Raw genomic sequence first — 21,594 nt, 5'->3', positions numbered from 1 at the left:
AGTTCAGAAATTTTCTTTTTAGCATCTAGGCGGTGACAACATTTTATGCTGAAATCAGATTGGAGTTTTGAAAAATCTTTTTGCTGTGCCTTTATTTTCTCTTTTAATGTCTTTTCCAGTTTCTTAAGGGTAGCATTTTCATATTTAATTCCCTCAATTTCTTTAAGCAGATTACTAATGTGAATCTTATATAAATTTACCTTATTAATACAGGTTTGAGAAAATAGTTCAGAACTTACCTCGGATGATCTGGAAGAGGTGAAAGCCATGAACTTACCTGGGATAACTGGCCCAATGAATTAGAAGCCCACTTGAACAGTAGCCGAGAACCCTGAACTTGACCGAAAACAAGCAAAACTAGCCTAGAACGCTGTAATTCGCCCGAGAACACAGAATACTTCCCGAGAATACTGAAATCCACCCGAGAACACCGAAAACTTCCTGAAAACAAAAACCACCGTGAACTGTCAAAACTTTCCCGAGAACCTTCAAACCATGGCGAGAACTTTGATTATTGACTGAGAACTATGATTATTGACCGAGAACTATCAAATCTGCGACTCAATAAAATCAGCTGAAAATATCAAAGCTCTTGATATGGAAATCTTTGAAGATTTAGTCAAATCCCGAGAATAAGGAAGGTTCTTGATTTGGTAAACTTAAAGATAGAATCAAATCCCGAGAATGAAGGGATTTGAATTTAATTCAAAGATTAACTCAAATCCTTTCCAAAAAAATCTCAAGAACCCAAAGAACACGAAGAACAATCTTCTTCAAAATCCAGAAATCTTCAACCACGAACACACCTGAACATCATCGGTAAAATCCTTGATATCACCTTCAACCGAGCCTAGAATAGGTCTATAGGCTCTGATACCAATTGTAAGTCCCGTGGCGGATCTTTCAATCGTGATATCAATATACTCAATGATTAGGCGAAAACTAATCAACAAGCCGATTCAATAAAGCAATTAAGAACACAAGCAAAACACACAAAGAAGCTTCAAAACACACGTATATTATACGTCGGGTGCTTAAGCCCTTAATCACTTACACGATTGAAAATACAATGGACGAACAACCTCGATGACCCACCCTACAATGATTTACATACACCATATATATAGACTACCAACCTAGGCCCAAAACAAAGTTAAGCCCACCGAAATCAATAGATTTCGTTTTACATATAAATGCCCAACTAAGCCCAATCTAAGTCTAACAATACCAAGCATAAACCACAAAATATAGCCCAATAGTTTATTACTCTTATCTTAATGTATCAAATGGATAAATAAATAAATAAATAATGAGTAAAGTGCCATTTTGTTCTCGAGGTTTGATCATTTATGCGAGTTTCATCCAAAAATTTTGTTTTTTGCAACCAGAACCTTGAGGTTTCACGGTTATTGCCAGTTTCGTCCAAATCGTTAATTCCATCCAAAATTTCTGTTAACTTCTTTTGAAAAGACCAAACTACCCTTATTGTTTTTAAAATTATTATTTAGAAAATTAAAATCTTTATGAAGAAATAAAACTTATAACAAATAAAAAGAGAAAAAAATAAAAACAACATTTCTCTCTCTCACACACTTTCTCTCTCTCTCTCTCTCTCTCTGCATACACACACCACCATCACCATTCTCGTGCCACCATTATACCATCACCACTACCTTCTCCGGCCAATATCGAAAACCGGCAGCCACTACCATTTTAGGCCACCATCGGAGACCACCACTACCACGATGAAAGAGTTCGGTCACCACCGTCCACCTCCCCTGCCATTGTTACCAGATCTGAGGTCACTGGCAGTGGTGCTTAATGGGTCGCATATCGGAGGCCGCCATGAGTGGTTGCCACCGGTAGCCGCCAAACCCTTACTCCACCAGTTGCTCCAAACCCAGATTCAAATACACACAAGCCTCTAATGAATGGTAAAGAAATCGATTGTGTTTCTTCTTCCCTTTTCTCTGTAAAATTCTATAAACTAGATGAAAGTGGATGTCCGGTCGGATTCGCCGGAGCCGGAGTTGCATTGGTGTGGATTGAGTGGCCGGTAAGGAGAGGGAAGAGGGAAGGGTAGGTGGGTCCCACTTATTGTTAAATTATCTTTGTTTTATTGTAAGTTATTTTATTTGTCTTATTTATATAAAAACAATAAAATAAAAAAAGGTGAAAGACATAAATGCCCCCAACTTAACAACATAGAATAGATGGAGTTAACAATTTGGACAAAACTGGCAAGAACCGTGAAACTTCAAGGTTCTGGTTGTAAAAGAACAAAATTTTTGGATGAAACTCGCATAAATGATCAAACCTTGAGGACGAAAACGACACTTTACTCATAAATAAATAAATGTTATATAGAGTTATATAAGTTAGGAAAACTGGATTTTAATAATCTAATCTTTTTGCAGTTGGCCAATAATAATCACATCTAAAAATGTTTTTTCTACAAGTCCCACATTATACATTATTTTTTCCCTATTTGACCTTCGGTAAGAAAAGTTTAACTCTCCATTAAGTTTTATTTTAATTTCAAACTTATGTTTAGGGCTCTTGATCGGACATAGTGTTACACCCCAACCTACAATGGAATAAGTCGGGGCAATATGATTGTTCATTGCACATAATACTATTTAAAGCGTCAATATATTAATTTCATATTATTACAAATAATATCACATTACATAGATCAAAATCAAACAATAACAAATAATTTAACAAATTCTATCTATTTTAATTAAATACCCTATTGGTATAACTATGCGTTCTTTACTTCGTTAAGCAATTTAACCAGCAGCATAGTAAAAATAGTATTTGTCAACACAAGGTTGGTGAGCAAGCTCAAATAGTAAGGAATGTGGGTGAAAAAGGGTTGAACATATGCATGATGCGGGGTTGAGTAACTGACGGAACAACGGGTTAATTCATAGGTTGGGTTTGCATAAAATCATGACATTCATTGCGGAGATGTCTGAATTGTCCATAATTAAAGAATTTTCGGCATTGGATACCAATACGATGATGACGTTTGCAAGTGTCTCACAATGCGTAGGGTCCCGAATACGGTTTCTTGGAAGAAACTTGAGGAACTTGAGGAATTTAGGGTTGGGTAGTGTTCGTCACAACAAAGTACTTACGAGTCTTGATGTTGAAGTTGTTGTGGTGATTAGTGAGGATTGGACCATTTTGCGAGTTTTGAGTAGTGATGGTATGGATTTGGGTTAAGAGATTTGGGATAATGGCGGGCATTTATTATGTGACTTGCGAGGCTACGCAGCGACTTATAGGACCGGTGGGACGAAGGTTTAAACGACGAGAGGAAGACATTCAAAAAGACACGACCATAAAGAAAAATATAAGTAACATAAAATATTTTGTGGAAACCTGAGGGGGTAGCTCGTAGTATTAATGAAACTGTACCGTTTATTGAAATTGTGAACAAGAGATGAAATTTAACACATGAAACGGAATTAAATTGCGTAATTGAAATATTCGTAAAATGTGAAAATTGATACATTTGAATAAATTGAAAAGAATAATTGAAACTTCAGTGAAATATGGAAATTAAAATATTTGAACAAACTGGAAGGAGATTAAATTTGGAAATGGATATTCACGAATCTCCTAGATATTCCTATTCCAAGTAAATTTCAAAAGAAATAAATAAAATGTAAATAGGTCATTGAAATATCCACGAATCGCCGTCGTCCTTCCTATCTCAACAAAATCAGGAAAATGACATTAATGAAACGAAATGGGTAATTGCGATATCCATGAATCGCCATGGGTTTTCAATTAAATCATAGATATAAATAATAAGAATGAAGATGGATCGTTGAGATATCCACGAATCACTGTGGATTTTCATATCTCAACAAAATCATGAAAACAAATTTGAAAATTTGAAAGGTGTAGCTTGTATATCTAACCACACATTTTGAAAATAAATAAAAGGAATTTATAAAGAAGGAAATTGAATTTGTTCATGTAACACCATGGATTCGACTTTAAAAATTGGAAGGTGATCATTAAAAATGATTGCGTTGACCACTTGAGGCCTTTTGATTCGTATGACGTTTGGTGTGGTATGATTTAGCATAATAGGCTTCATCACCCTCACTTAACCCTCAATAAAAGGAACCGGATCCTAAGACTGATCAGGATTTATATGCATTGCCTTTCCTTACTGTAACGATTCCGACGAAACCCGGTATATCCTAACCGGTAGACAATAGTTACGTCATATTTAATGTCGGGTACATGAATTACCATAGTAATTATATGAGAATACATGGTTCGCTGTATTGATTGTACGTGAATATATAATTCATCGTATTGAATATGCGATTAATCTATCGATAGTTATTGAAACCCGAACGAATCGAGGGTTCAATTATAGACGATATCTATAATATTTAGTGATTTTACGAAGCATTAATGCTTCGGGATAAGTAAAGTACGGCACAGAAAAAGAATTTTCGATTTAATTGTACGTCGGTACGTTAAATGAAACATTTAATACCAAACCGAGCAAGAGACAATCAATCAAGCCGAAAAAGATGCACAATTATTAATAATATGATGTTTTAAGTTAATAAACGTCATGGTTTAAGTTTTTTAAAGTTTTTAAAGTGGTTTTATATAAATTTCATTTTTAAGCCGAAAACGACCGTGTTAGCCTCGTTTTAAGCCGAACTAAACATTTAACTGAAAAACGAAATGAACCAGATTATCCAAAACATTATCCGGATTTCGAGAATCCAAACATGTGGCTAAGAATGGAGAGGTGGGTCCCACCCCACCCCCCTTGGATTTCCGATCGGCATTAAGGGGTTTACCCCATTGCCTTGTTATTTTTTTAACAACAAATCTTCAAGATCTTCCTTCTCTCTCAACTTCATGATCGAAAACCCGAGATTTTTAGCAAGAAAATCGAGGTAAAAATCGAGTTATGTACGTGTTCATCTTCGTTTCTTGAGTTTATTTGCAAGAAAATGAGGTTTCAAAGATGAAAACCGATTCTTGCATGATCAAGTGATGTATACGGGTTATACAAGGGATCTTGGTCCAAGAAAGGAGTTAAACGAACCAAAAACGAATTTTTACGGTTTAAACTTTAGTTTTGAAACAATAACCGAAACTATAGTGTAAGAGGCTTGATCGTGAGTGTAACTTGCTTGGTATTGTGGTATGTTGGTTGTAGGTTCTGTATTTAGTGGTAGATAAGGCGGAAAAACGAGTTTGTAGCTTGTAGTGGCGGAGATCGAAAGGTATATTCGGTTTTTATATAAGTATGAGTTTTTGGACAGATTGTGGATGGTTTAGAGTTACGTCATAAAATTATACAGAGGTGTTAAATACATGAAAATATGAGTTCTGTGAAATTTTGGTAATTTTTGGACAAATGATGAATATTTGGTGAATTTAATGCTCGGTTTTGGCCAAAAATGGTGAATAATGGTTAAATATCATGAAAAATTCTGGAAAATTACAGATAAGCTTTTTATAACATGTAAAAGTCACACACAAAATTTTAAGTCAGTTGGAGAAGTCTAAGTAGGCTTTTCAGTTAAACGAGTTCTAGGGTTTTCTAGCTCGGTTTTAGTGAAAATGGCATGTAAAAAGAGATTTTGGTTCTGGAAAAATTACAGGAGACTATGTGGATGGCAGGGGTCATCCAGGAAAAATTTGGGATTTTTCTAAGGTCTTTTGGTATTTACGACATATTTAGTGTTTAAATGGTGTTTAAAAATAGATAAATAAATTTTAAATATAAAAATTAATTCTGGAAATATTTTTTTAAAATTCCCCACTGTCAAAAAGTGATTTGTGCAAAATTTCAAGATTCGAGATTAAACGGATAATTATTTGTGCAAAAAACAAACTTTTAAAGTTTAAAACGCGTAAACCGGTAAAGTTCGCCTAAACGAGCTGACCGGTGTATAAAAACCCTAAAAATGAACTATTTTCATATAATTGAGTTAAACAAGTAAAAATGAATCGTCCGAAAATAATTCGGATGATTTGGGTAATTTTATCCGATAAAACAGTTTCCGGTGCACTAAAGACGGAAACGGGTCCCGCGGCCAATCGGGGCGTCTAAACCGAGCTCTAATTTCACAAATCTAATTAAATTATCAGTCAACCACTATTTTCGGGTCATGTGTGACCAAACTCATTTTTGAAACGTAAAAACGGATAACCGTGCTAGGCACGCAAAACGGGAAAAACGACTAATAGTGATTTTGACTAGTGAACTTTAAACGATATCACAATCTGAGTCCGGAGAAGTGTTTCTGGGTTAACATTGCCCCCGGAACGGTTACAGTACTGGGTTAACAGTGTCCCCAGATGTACCGGTTAACACAGTTAAAGCTATATTAATAGTAATTGTATAGTAACGATCGTAGGGATCATATTACAGATTGGACGTGTTAACTGATAATGACTGTTGTTACCTGCTTGCATGTGCTAAGGTGAGTTTCACGAGCCCCTTTTTCTGAATTGTTTTTAAATATTTTCTCGGGGCGGAAGAATGTTACTACTGAAATGTTTAAATACATACTGAACGCATGGATTTGCGTGAATTTATATATATTTTATTGTACGGGAATCGTACGGAAATGTACTAAGATGGTAATTGTCTGAGTTGCTAACATTCTAAGGCCCCGGAACACGAGTGATTAACTGAAAGCCGGTAGAGTGTGGATAGTACTATTGGTCTGACAAACCCAACTGGTCCGGCATGGATTTGCTGATGTTTCCCAGCCAGTTGCACATGTCTATTTTGTTGTTATATATATTTTGCTATGTAATGTTAGACATAGCGGTTTGGGGCAGGTTCGTGGGCGGAGTATGCCACGGGGTTGTGTGTGGATAGTCAGAGGTTTCACTTGTGGGCTCAGCATAATTACATCGATAATATTATATTTTGATATTGATTTATCATGGTTTACTCAAATTGTGAAACTCACCAACTATTCGTAGTTGACCCGTTTTCTCACATGCTTTTCAGGTACAATTAAGATGAAGTGATTGCTTATGTGCTAAGTGCTTGATGTGTGTAAGATTTGCGTGCGGGATGTTAGGATACATTATAACAAATAGAATTATGTATCGTATTGTATAATGTGTGTATCACCTAGACGGTAATGAAATACGAGATAATGTAATTTGAAGTATATTAATGTATTCAGTTTTCTTTATAAACAATGTGGTTGATATCAGAGGTGTCTGTTGCATCCCGTTTACGTTTCCGCTGCGGTTATGGGGTGTTACAGAAGTTGGTATCAGAGCCATTGGTTATAAAGAATTAGGAAGTCTTTAAAAGATACCTAAAATATAACCAGTAGCTCAAGTATTATAGGATCTGAATATCAACTAATAATTTATAGTGACGAGATCTGGATGAACTTGGATGGACAAGTGAGTTATTATGGTCCGGAACATAATAACAGACTTGTCCGCACGAGGGAATTCAGGGGAAGTCACGGGGTACATTAATAGGTAAAAATGGCAACATATGTGTAAAGTATATAATATTATTTATGCGTGCTAATGTGTATATATATGTACATATCTTGTGGATACATGTATTGAGAAATAGGACCCGGATAAGGAACCGGGGGATAAAATAATAAAAAGTACCGAGGATGCTGAAATTTCTAGAGCATCGGTTGATGATAAGTTTGGCTTATCGGGCCATAGTTATGATAGTACCAAATCAGATCTCCCGTTTGACATTAACCAGAAATATCTAGTAACCGTCACTCCCAACCAAAATTAATAAATCCCTTACCCTACCAATACCGGTACCGTATATTTTAATAACCCCCTATGTTCATCCGAACCGCCAACCCTCATGTACGGACGGACCTATACCTGAACCCATTCTTATTCGGACCTATAATAATGATAATAAATTTGATAATAAATGAGCAGATAAAAATAATATATAGAAATATATATATGTATTTCTCACTCTCAAACATATGAGTCATACCACCTCCAGATCGAGAATCATCGATTTTAGCAAACCTAGAACGCCTGAGGACATTGACTGAGCAAGTGATAGAGTTTCCCATAATAGTAATTGATAATATTTGAAGGCAACATGGGTTGCGCGATTACTTTGAACCTTGCAACTCCCTAGGTTATCCTTACATCCGTTAGATGCCTATACTCATGTATACTCGAATAGAATGATTACCCGTACACAAAGAGGTGTTGGAATCATTATGACATAGTTGGTTGTTCGTTCGTAGGTGGTATACCGTGTATGCCGGATATACAAATAGACACGGATATTATAACTTCGTGGTACGTAATCGCTTGGTGCTCACGGTAAGCATGTATCGGTTATGCTGACATGCAGAAGGATATTGAAATCAAGTATATTAAACATTAATCTTTGTTGAGAAAGATCTATATGTCAGTTGGTGACAAGAATTATGAAACATATTTAAACGTTAACCGACGTCAGGTTAAGTCCATATGCTATTATATTTGTGGGACATATATACTAGATACTGGTATGTGTAATATGTACGATAATATATGGTGTGTATGTGTACCTGTTGTTATGATTGAGCTGGTAACGAGTTATACGGTGAGATTAGTATTGATTACCGCGTACGGGATGGGTACGACAGAATGACATAAAAAGAGTAACTCCAAGGATGGAGATTGTTATGATTCAGTCGATTGCTCAAAGATAGCAGATGATGATATCGAATGTCGTATCACAGATCACTGCTAGTGTTGATGCAAATGTGATCGCAGAATTATAGATCGAGCAATCACATGAATATGAATATTTCAATTCTTAGTGGTATTACTAAGAGTGATAATGTCCCACCAATACTATTATGACTACAAGTATTAGTTATAAACTAAACATGAACAGTAGTTGTAATGAATTAGATCCGGTATAAGGATATGTTTTTTGGTTGTGTTAAGGAAATTATTAATAGTTTACTGATGGTAAAGGGAGGAATAGATTAGCAAGTGGATAGCAAAGATCGAAATGGTTAAGGATATTGGTAAGAGTCTAGAACATTGTGTAGTGAAATATGCTACAGATATGTTGGTAGATTATATTGTATCGTGATGGAACACGATGATACAAAATTATAGTTAGAAAATTATTACTCAGATGATATGGTCGGAATTTAAAATTCTTGGGCTAGAGCACTTTTATTCGAGTAATTAAGTTCAGAGATTGGAAACTGAGCTATGGAAGATAGAAATGTTGTGTGCAGATCACTTAGAACACGCTAATCGTTTGAAGGAATTGTCATGTCTGGTAACATGGCTAATTACTCCTGAAACTAAGCGAAGTGAGCGCTATATTGGGGACTAACTCCATCGATTAGGAGTATAGTCAATCCTGTAAAATATACAACCTTTGGAAGGGTTGTGTCATAAGCCAGCATTGATATATTTGACTCTATGGGAAGCGGACTTGAAGGACGTTAGATGAGACGTCGAGTGTTAAAGAAGAGAAATGATAAAGGTATAGTGCAAGATAGGTTTTCGAATAAGTAGGTATGTCCTACAACCCAGAATTATACTAAGACTAGTTCTGGTGTGAAAACATGAACCGCATGAAGGGTCCTTCCCTAAATGTGGAAAATATGGTTATCGGCAGAAAGAAGAATGTCGAGTGATAGTAGGCCACAGGTGTGGTAAAGATGGACGTAATGCCCTAATTGTAGAACCAATTGAAGCCATGTGAACCGGCAACCCCAACCCATTCGTGTACAACCACTCCGAACCCAACAGCTTCAATAACAATCCATCCAAAGAAACCAAATTATGCCAAACAGTTGTACTTGCTATGAATGTGGCAGTACAGAACGTTTCAAGAGAAATTGCCCGAAGTTGAACCAAGGTGTCGTGGGAAGACGAACCTCATGACAAGCATCAACCTCTGATCAAGCAAGGAGCCGTGCCTTTGTGAGTAATTCGAATAAAGCACGTCATGATCCAAAGGTGTTATTAAGTATGTTGTAGTTTTAAATCAATATGCTTCAGTGATATTTTTACGGTCGCCGATAGAAGTTAGTTCCTGTTAATCTCCTATCATTTGGAAAGATACCGATTAGTAAAACTATAGAACCCTATACTGTAGAATCGCTAACGGTAAATCCCTAATGGTTAACTAAATTGTTCGAAATTGTCCTATTATTCCGAACGATTAACCTTTCCTTATTGACCTACGATCAGTAAAGTTAAGAAGTTTTGACGTAATAGTTAACGTGGATTGGCTAACTCAACATGAAGCTGAAATCAAATATGAAAAGAAGATGTTTCGGTGATACGTAAATATCTAGAAGTTTTCCCAGAAGAACTTCCTGGATTACCACCAACCCGACAGGTCGAATTCAGAATCGATTTAATACCTCAAGCTGGCACTATTGCTAAAGCATCTTACCGACTTGCACCAACTGAAATGCAAGAATTATTGGATAAGGTTTTATACGACCTAGTTAGTCACCATGGGGTGCACCAGTGTTACGGAAGTATTAGGATATGTATTGATTAGGGAGAATTGAATAAAGTGACGATCAAGAATAGATATTCACTTCTTCGAAGTAAATGATCTGTTTAACCAACTGCAAGGGGCGATTTATTATTAGAAAATTGATCTTAGATATAGTTATCACCAAATGAAAATCCAAGAGGAGGACGTTGCAACAACAGCGTTTCGGACTCGTTACGGCCATTATGAACTCTTAGTTATGCCTTTCGGGCTAACCAATGCGCACGCAGTGTTCATAGAACTCATGAATCGAGTCTGTAAACCCTACCTCGACAAATTCGTCATCGTGTTTATTGACGATATTCTGATTTACTCGAAAAGTAAAGGAGAGCACGAGCAACACTTAAGAATAATTTTAGAGCTTCTGAATCAGGAGAAGTTGTATGCAAAATTCTCCAAGTGTAACTTCTGGTTACAAGAAGTGCAATTCCTCGGTCACGTTGTAAACCATCAAGGAATACACGTTGATCCGAGTAAGGTCGAAGCAATTAAGAATTGCCAAGCGCCTAAATCGCCAATGGAAATCCGCCAATTCTTAGGCTTAGCTGAATATTATCGTCGATTTATAGAGAACTTTTCCAGCATCGCCCAACCTTTAACTCTCCTGACTCAAAAGGATCGAAAGTATGAATGGGGAGAAGAGCAGGAAACGGCGTTTCAAACGTCAAAGCAAAAATTGTGCCAAGCGCCGATTTTAAGTCTCCCCGATGGAGACGATGGTTTTGTCGCGTATTGTGACGCATCGCGTAGAGGCTTAGGATGCGTGTTGATGCAGAATAATATGGTTATAGCCTATGCTTCCCGACAGTTAAAAGTACACGAGAAAAGTTATACTACTCATGACTTAGAATTGGGAGCGGTTATCTTCGCACCACCTTCATCGATCGTGAAAGTTTGCAGCACATATTCGATCAGAAAGAACTGAATGTGAGGCAACGAAGATGGGTCGAGTTGTTAAACGATTATGACTGTGACATCCGTTATCACCCCGGCAAGGCTAACGTCGTAGCCGATGCCTTGAGTAGGAAAGATCGGGTTAAGCCATTGCGAGTGCGAGCGCTGGGGATGATAGTCCAGTCGAACCTTTCGGACCTGATTCGAGTCGCTCAACGTGAGGCGTTGAAAGAGGAACAATTGGAAAATGATGGACTTTACGGCAATGAGAAGAATTTCGAACAGCACATGGACGAAATTCTCTATCTCAAAAATCGGGTTTGGATCCCGACCTTCCATGACCTTAGTGAATTAATAATGGATGAAGCGCATAGATCGGAATATTCCATACATCCGGGATCGGATTGGACTATTGATGATACGAATATCTGAAAGGATTTTATTAATGGCCGAGTTTGGAGAAAGATATGGTTACGTATGTTGGTGAATATTTAAGTTATGCAAGAGATAAGGCTGCACACCGAAAACCCTAGGGAACGCCACAACGACAGAAAATTCGCCAATGATAGTGGGAATAAAATTACAATGGATTTCGGGCGCAAATTCCCAAGATATATCCAAGGCATGAGGTAAATTGGGTAATCGCGGATCGATTAACCAATCCTCGCATTTCATCCCAATCCATGACGATTACCACAATGAATTATCGCCCAAATTCATGATGGTGAAATGGTATCTCGTCGTGGAGTACCATTTTCAATTATCTCAGATTGAAATAGTCATCATACTTCCATTATTGGAAGGCGGGGAAGGAAGCATCGAGAGCTTGAAGCTTTCTATGGGTGAAGTAATTATCACCAAATTGTTAAATTGAAAATGGGCGTCAATCAAGCCATAAGATTTGAATCGATTCGAGAAACAACCAATCGGATTTATAATATTTAAGATAAGTTGAAAGCAGCGCGAGATTGGCAAATGCTTTATGCCAACATTCAAAGGAAACCATTGTCAAGGGAAAGAGGTGACAAGGCATTTTTAAGGCATCACCTTAAAGAGGTGATATGAGGTTTGGCAAAACCGAAAATAGCTCCATAATATATTGGACCTCATGAGACTATCTCCATGATTGGTCATTTAGTTTATCGATTAAAGTACTCCAGGGGCTAAGTACTATACATGATGTTTTGCCATGTATACGGATTGAAAAGTACCTAAGCGATGAGGCAACGAAAGTACCAGTAATGGAGGTACTCATAGAAGACATACTTGATATCATAAATAATTCCGTAGAGATAGTAGACGGGAAAACTAATCAGTTTGGACACGCCAAGCTTTATTGATTAAGATTAAGTGGAATTCACAGCGAGAACCAGATTATACCTGGTAACGCGAGGGTGAATTCTGAAGGAAAAACCCCCACCTTTCTATCGGAAGGGGATAGTGGGCGTGTAAAATTTCGAGGACGAAATTTCTTAAGGGGGGGAGAATGTAACGATTCCGACGAAACCCGGTATACCCTAACCGGTAGACAATAGTTACGTCATATTTAACGTCGGGTACATGAATTACCATAGTAATTATACGAGAATACATGGTTCGCTGTATTGATTGTACGTGAATATATAATTCATCGTATTAAATATGCGATTAATCGATCGATAGTATTGAAACCCGAACGAATCGAGGGTTCAATTATAGACGATATCTATAATATTTAGTGATTTTACGAAGCATTAATGCTTCGGGATAAGTAAAGTACGGCACATAAAAAGAATTTTCGATTTAATTGTACGTCGGTACGTTAAATGAAACCTTTAATACCAAACCGAGCAAGAGACAATCAATCAAGCCGAAAAAGATGCACAATTATTAATAATATGATGTTTTAAGTTAATAAACGTCATGGTTTAAGTTTTTTAAAGTTTTTAAAGTGGTTTTATATAAATTTCATTTTTAAGCCGAAAACGACCGTTTTAGCCTCGTTTTAAGCCGAATTAAACATTTAACCGAAAAACGAAATGAACCAGATTATCCAAAACATTATCCGAATTTCGAGAATCCAAACATGTGGCTAAGAATGGAGAGGTGGGTCCCACCCCACCCCCCTTGGATTTCCGATCGGCATTAAGGGGTTTACCCCATTGCCTTATTATTTTTTTAACAACAAATCTTCAAGATCTTCCTTCTCTCTCAACTTCATAATCGAAAACCCGAGATTTTTAGCAAGAAAACCGAGGTAAAAATCGAGTTATGTACGTGTTCATCTTCGTTTCTTGAGTTTATTTGCAAGAAAATGAGGTTTCAAAGATGAAAACCGATTCTTGCATGATCAAGTGATGTATACGGGTTATACAAGGGATCTTGGTCCAAGAAAGGAGTTAAACGAACTAAAAACGAATTTTTACGGTTTAAACTTTAGTTTTGAAACAATAACTGAAACTATAGTGTAAGAGGCTTGATCGTGAGTGTAACTTGCTTGGTATTGTGGTATGTTGGTTGTAGGTTCTGTAATTAGTGGTAGATAAGGCGGAAAAACGAGTTTGTAGCTTGTAGTGGCGGAGATCGAAAGGTATATTCGGTTTTTATATAAGTATGAGTTTTTGGACAAATTGTGGATGGTTTAGAGTTAGGTCATGAAATTTTACAGAGGTGTTAAATACATGAAAATATGAGTTCTGTGAAATTTTGGTAATTTTTGGACAAAGGATGAATATTTGGTGAATTTAATGCTTGGTTTTGGCCAAAAATGGTGAAAAATGGTTAAATATCATGAAAAATTCTGGAAAATTTCAGATAAGCTTTTTATAACATGTAAAAGTCACACACAAAATTTTAGGTCAGTTGGAGAAGTCTAAGTAGGCTTTTCGGTTAAACGAGTTCTAGGGTTTTCTAGCTCGGTTTTAGTGAAAATGGCATGTAAAAAGAGATTTTGGTTCTGGAAAAATTACAGGGGACTATGTGGATGGCAGGGGTCATCCAGGAAAAATTTGGGATTTTTCTAAGGTCTTTTGGTATTTACGACATATTTAGTGTTTAAATGGTGTTTAAAAATAGATAAATAAATTTTAAATATAAAATTAATTCTGGAAATATTTTTTTAAAATTCCCCACTGTCAAAAAGTGATTTGTGCAAAATTTCAAGATTCGAGATTAAACGGATAATTATTTGTGCAAAAAACAAACTTTTAAAGTTTAAAACGCGTAAACCGGTAAAGTTCGCCTAAACGAGCTGACCGGTGTATAAAAACCCTAAAAATGAACTATTTTCATATAATTGAGTTAAACAAGTAAAAATGAATCGTCCGAAAATAATTCGGATGATTTGGGTAATTTTATCCGATAAAACAGTTTCCGGTGCACTAAAGACGGAAACGGGTCCCGCGGCCAATCGGGGCGTCTAAACCGAGCTCTAATTTCACAAATCTAATTAAATTATCAGTCAACCACTATTTTCGGGTCATGTGTGACCAAACTCATTTTTGAAACGTAAAAACGGATAACCGTGCTAGGCACGCAAAACGGGAAAAACGACTAATAGTGATTTTGACTAGTGAACTTTAAACGATATCACAATCTGAGTCCGGAGAAGTGTTTCTGGGTTAACATTGCCCCCGGAACGGTTACAGTACTGGGTTAACAGTGTCCCCAGATGTACCGGTTAACACAGTTAAAGCTATATTAATAGTAATTGTATAGTAACGATCGTAGGGATCATATTACAGATTGGACGTGTTAACTGATAATGACTGTTGTTACCTGCTTGCATGTGCTAAGGTGAGTTTCACGAGCCCCTTTTTCTGAATTGTTTTTAAATATTTTCTCGGGGCGGAAGAATGTTACTACTGAAATGTTTAAATACATACTGAACGCATGGATTTGCGTGAATTTATATATATTTTATTGTACGGGAATCGTACGGAAATGTACTAAGATGGTAATTGTCTGAGTTGCTAACATTCTAAGGCCCCGGAACACGAGTGATTAACTGAAAGCCGGTAGAGTGTGGATAGTACTATTGGTCTGACAAACCCAACTGGTCCGGCATGGATTTGCTGATGTTTCCCAGCCAGTTGCACATGTCTATTTTGTTGTTATATATATTTTGCTATGTAATGTTAGACATAGCGGTTTGGGGCAGGTTCGTGGGCGGAGTATGCCACGGGGTTGTGTGTGGATAGTCAGAGGTTTCACTTGTGGGCTCAGCATAATTACATCGATAATATTATATTTTGATATTGATTTATCATGGTTTACTCAAATTGTGAAACTCACCAACTATTCGTAGTTGACCCGTTTTCTCACATGCTTTTCAGGTACAATTAAGATGAAGTGATTGCTTATGTGCTAAGTGCTTGATGTGTGTAAGATTTGCGTGCGGGATGTTAGGATACATTATAACAAATAGAATTATGTATCGTATTGTATGATGTGTGTATCACCTAGACGGTAATGAAATACGAGATAATGTAATTTGAAGTATATTAATGTATTCAGTTTTCTTTATAAACAATGTGGTTGATATCAGAGGTGTCTGTTGCATCCCGTTTACGTTTCCGCTGCGGTTACGGGGTGTTACACTTACGCTCGTAAGCCTTGGTGTCAAAGGTTCGTTTCACAAGTGTTTTCCCTTTAGAGTTACAGCATGCCCATCATACGAAATCAACCTCAAGGATGGATAGTAAAATTGAAAATGTGAAAATTCTTAAGGGATTTCCTAAAATAAATATAAACTAAGTTTTGAAAATTTGAAAATTTGAAGATAAGGCATACCCTTGGAATAGTGTGTGTCGTATACATGTGATAAAACAAATAATCACGTGAATAAAATATGTGTTCTACAACAATTAAACACAGAAGGTCCACTGATATAATCCTAAATATATATAAATCTCTTGTATATTTAATATAATATTTTATTAGTTTTTGTTCGGTTTTTATTAGAATTTGTGTATTACTAATTTGTCTGAATATTTTAGGTTCCGGGTTTCAATCATGTCGAAAAGAGGGCGAAAACAAGCAAAATCGGAGAAGGCCCGTTGTGCGGCTCTTTGGGCTCAGTTTTCTATAATTTTCTACAAATATTAAGTTTATGGGCTCAGTTTTCTAGAATCTTCTAGAAATATTAATTTTATGGGTTTAGATTTCCAGAATCTTTTCTAATTTTAAGTTTATGGGCCTTGAATGTAACATCCAACTTTTGTTAAATAATAGATAACAGAAAGTTTTGTTATTAACGGTGTGTCGTTAAGTTAGTAGTGTGTTTAGTGTTTGGATAATATTTGGACTTGAAAGTGTGAGTGGGTTGTGGGGCCCATAACCCCCCTATATAAACCCAACCCCTCCACCCTTTCACCATTTTATTTCTCTCCACACACTTTCACACACACCATAGAACACCCATACTCTCTCAAGACCCGAATCCAAATCCGGGTTAAAGTAAGAAAGATCTTGGTGCTCAAAGTGTCTTCAAATAACAAGAATCACGTCCAGATCCTCGAGTCGTCTCGGATCCGAACCAAACCCGAAGCAAAAGGTAGGTTTCAGTTTAAATGGTTAAGTTTTTAGTCGGTTTCGACATGCAAACTGATAGGATGATAGATCGAGCTGTAAAATGTAAGAAAAACATAAACTTGGTGAGTTATAATCTCACGGGTACGTTATAGGACAAAAAGGTGATGTTCGGACCTCATAAATCACGGGTATACAAAGTTGGTACAACCAAAACCCATAAAACGGATAAAATCGGGTCCTAATAAAGAGTCACGGAGTAAAATAGCCTTAAAATTTCAAAAAGAGGAGATATAAAAAAATGGATTTTTCCCATGAGAAGAGAAATTCTTCCATGAGAAGAAAAATTCCATGAGAAGAGAAATTCTTCCATGAGAAAAGAAAGAAGAGAAATTCTTCCATGAGCAGAGAAATTCCATGTAACATCCAACTTTTGTTAAATAATACATAATAGAAAGCTTGTTATTAACTGTGTGTCGTTAAGTTAGTCATGTGTTAAGTATTTGGAAATATTTGGAGTAGGAATTGGGAATGGGTGGTGGGACCCATGAAACCCCCCTCTATATAAACCCAACCACTTCTTACTTTCTTTCTTTTCTCATCCAAACACACAAACACACACACACACACACTCAAGAAACACACACATACTCTCTCCAGCACTCGGATTTAAAATCCAAGCCAAGGAAGGGTGGAATCTCGTGTTTATCATCGTCAAGCAACAAGAATCACGTCCAGATCTATGTATTGTCCAAATCTGAACTCAAACCCGAAGCAAAAGGTGGCTTTCGGTTTAAATGGTTATGTTTTATGGTTAGAATCGTCCTGCAAACAGATATAATGATAGATCGGGTTGTAAAATTTAAGAAAAATATAAACTTGGTAAGTAATAACCCCTTGGGTGCACTTTAAGGTGAAAAGGTGGCGTTAGACTATGAAAGATATGGGTTCAGGATCAGGTGCACGGGGTCAGAATGTGTCGGAAGATGGCTTTAAATGGTAAAAACGACAAAAGGCAGGAATTTCGCATCGCACAGCCATGCGAAGCGAAATCAATAATTTCGTATCGCATGACCATGCGAAGCGAAAAAGTTCCATGCGAAGCGAAAAGGTTCCATGCGAAGCGAAAAAGCATGCGAAGCGAAAAAGTTCCATGCGTGAAGCGAAAAAGTTCCATGCAAAGCGAAAAAGCATGCGAAGCGAAATTCCATGCATGCGAAGCGAAATTCTTCCATGCGGAATTTTATAAAATTCATTTTCTGATGCATTTTTGTTAAAGGATTGTTAATGAGTTAAAGTCCCGATTATAAGTCTTTGGTCTTTCAGAAACTTCCACCCGAATAAATTAAAATTTTTTATATGAGTTAAAATTCTATCTTCATAAACAAATATTTAATAAGAATCAAATTGACCAAGAAAATTAAGGCTAGTATTGACTTGACCTCGAATTTCTTTTGACGTTTAGACACGACAACAGCTATTTTCGAGTTGGTATTTCTAGAGCCTTAGTAATACTTGAAATTAAAATAAAACAGAAGTAAGAAAATATTTATTCTTAGAGTATTTATAGTGACCTATTTGTATATTTGTAAGAGGGTCTGTATATTGTAGTGAGTGATTGTGAATAGAGTAAAAAAATGTGATTGTTCATTTGTATATTTTTGGAGACATTGTTCACCCTCATTAGTTTTTTAATATTTTTTTAAAGAGGTTATAAGTGGATGATAGAAAAGATAATCATAAAGGGTAAGGCTACTGTGAATGCGTGAATGCTCTTACTAGTTTGAGGATATTATAATAACAAAGTTTCATTTTAAATAACATGTATTTTATTTGGTCTTAGAAAACTATATTTTATATTAGTTGTGCAATTTAATAAAACTAGACTCGTCACGTTGCAGCGTCCAGCGAAAATTCGCAACGTTAACGACAATAAACCAAAAAAGATAAACGTTTAGAAAGTTATTAGTACTTGTATAATCTATGGTAAAGAAAAATTAAAACGGCATTTATCCGGTTGGTAAAACCGGGGCAGTACGGCATCAAGTTGACGCGAATTCGGTGACTATCGGGTTACGACACCGGAACTAAACCAAAAAGTAAGTTCGTCAACACCTAAACACATCAGATTAACATATTTAAAACAAAAGGAGAAACAATACTTACATACTAAAAACAATCACTACAAACCAACAAATAATTAAAACAAACCCCAATCATTATCGTGAAGACCGACACACATTCGATCGGTCTAAAAGAAAATAAAAACCCCAAAAATCACATAAAGCATTTGTAAACAAAATAAAAAAGAAATAAATTCTTTATAAACAAAAAGAAAAAAAGAAACGAAAAGGTAGACCAACCACATGCTGTCACATTACAATAATAATAAAAAGGTAGACCAGTATCAAGGTTTTGGAAGAGGTTTCATGAGAAAATGGGTACAAGGTTGAACGCTGGTAGGATGCATCATACTAAGATGATAGATAATTCGAAAAAACTATCCAAACTCTTGAAGGCATGCTTTTGCGTGTGCTATATATTTCGTTGGTGGTTGGGATAACCATCTCCCTTTAGCGGAATACTTCTACAGCAATAGTTAGCACGCAAGCATTGGAATGTCGTTGTATGAAATACTCTACAGGGTTGTTAAACTCCTATTAATTTGTTGGGGTTAGAGAAGGTAAACTGAATCTTCTCTTTGTCTCAAGATTATACGTTGATACTGATGGTATTGTTCTTTTCTCTAAAACTACCTATGTTTTGCAGGCCTCTTCTCTAAAGAGGCCACAAGTTCTTGGTTATATGGACAATGGTGTTTACCTTCTTGAGACCTCTAAACATTTTCTTGTTTCCATAAATGTTTGTAATTCTGTTATAAGTTATGAAACTTGGCATAACATGCTTGGTCATTTACCAAGTTACAAACTGAAACAATTACCTTTCATTTCTAATGATTCCACAAAATCTATTGAACATTGTGATATTTATTCTAAGGCATGACAACATAAACAGCCATTTCCTACTAGTACTACATCAACTAGTAAAATGTTTGAGCTAATTCATATCGATGTTTGGAGACCGTCTCACACACCTACATACCATGGCTTTAGATATTTTCTAACCATATTGGATGATTACAGTAGAACCACATGGAAACATTTACTTTCAACCAAAAGCAATGCCTTTCCAAACTTCAATATTTCATTGAAATGGTTAGCAACCAGTTTGACACCACTATGAAATACATCAGATCCGATAATGCTTTTGAACTGGGGTCTGGATCTGTTCAAAGTGCATATTTATTGAGTAAAGGCATTGTTCATCAGACCACTTGTGTCGCTGTCCCTCAACAAAACGGCATTGTTGAAAGAAAGCATAAACATTTTCTTGAAACCTCAAGAGCTCTTATTTTTCAATGTAAGCTGTCGGTTCAGTTTTGGGGTGATTGTGTGTTAACTGAAACACATTTAATAAATTGGTTTCCTACCAAAATTCTTAACAATAAAATCCCTTTATAAGGTTTTAACAGGAAAGGCTCCTTCATACGCACAGATGAAGTCTTTTGGCTGTCTTGCTTTTGCTTCCACCTTATCTCATGTAAGAGATAAATTCAAACCAAGAGATGTGCTTTGTGTTTTCTTGGTTATCCTCTTGGTAAAAAGGCATACAAATTGTATGAACTTAACATAAACAAAGTTGTCATATCTCAAGATGTTGTTTTCTGTGAAGCTTTATGTCCCTCTATAAAAAATAGCTACATTTTTCCATCTATTGATCTTATCAATCGTTATTTTGATGATCCCTTGTCTACTCCTTCTACTGATTCTGCTCCTAATCCTTCACCTACTCCTACTGCTCCTGCTCTTAATCGTGTTCCTAATCATTCATCTTATATTCCTGTCCCTAATCCTGTTCTAAGATCTTCATGAATTTCTGTTCAGCCCTCATACTTAAATGACTATATTGTAATAACTCTGAATCTTCTCATCATTGTTTCCACACTATCACTAATTCGAGTTCCCATCCTATCTCTTGTTCTTCTTCTCATATTTGCCCTTCTATTCAGTCTCTCACCCAAGAAATTTCTAATTTACATGAGCCTACTTCTTATAAGGAAGCTGCCGGTATTCCTGAATGGCAAGATGCCATGAAAGTTGAATTCCAGGCTCTTGAAAACAACAATACTTAGGCTGTTATTGATCTTCCCCCTAGAAAGAAGGCTATTAAACGCAAATGGGTGCGGAAAGTTAAACACAAAGCAGGTGAGACGGTTGAGCGTTGTAAAGCTAGATTGGTGGTAAGAGAAGATACTCAAAAAGAGGGGATTTATTACAATGAAACTTTTTCTCCTGTTATCAAAATGATCATTATCCGAAGCCTTGTAGCTACAACTACAAAGATAAGTTGGCCTATATTTCAGCTTGATGTTACTAATGATTTTCTTCATGGGGATTTAGATGAGGATATCTATATGATGTCACCACCTGGAATGCAACATTCTGATAATCAGGTGCTTAAACTTCAGAAATCCTTATATGGTTTAAAATAGGCTTCTCGACAATGATATGAAAAATTGTCTTCTGCATTGAAGTCAAGAGGGTATGTGGGTTCTCAAAATGATCAATCTTTGTTTTCAAAGT

The sequence above is a fragment of the Bidens hawaiensis genome, unplaced genomic scaffold, assembly GCF_021521415.1.
Source record: "Bidens hawaiensis isolate Kalapana, Puna unplaced genomic scaffold, B.hawaiensis_p1.1 tig00012231_1, whole genome shotgun sequence".
In the NCBI taxonomy this organism is placed as follows: domain Eukaryota; kingdom Viridiplantae; phylum Streptophyta; class Magnoliopsida; order Asterales; family Asteraceae; genus Bidens; species Bidens hawaiensis.
This window is presented reverse-complemented; position numbering follows the sequence as displayed.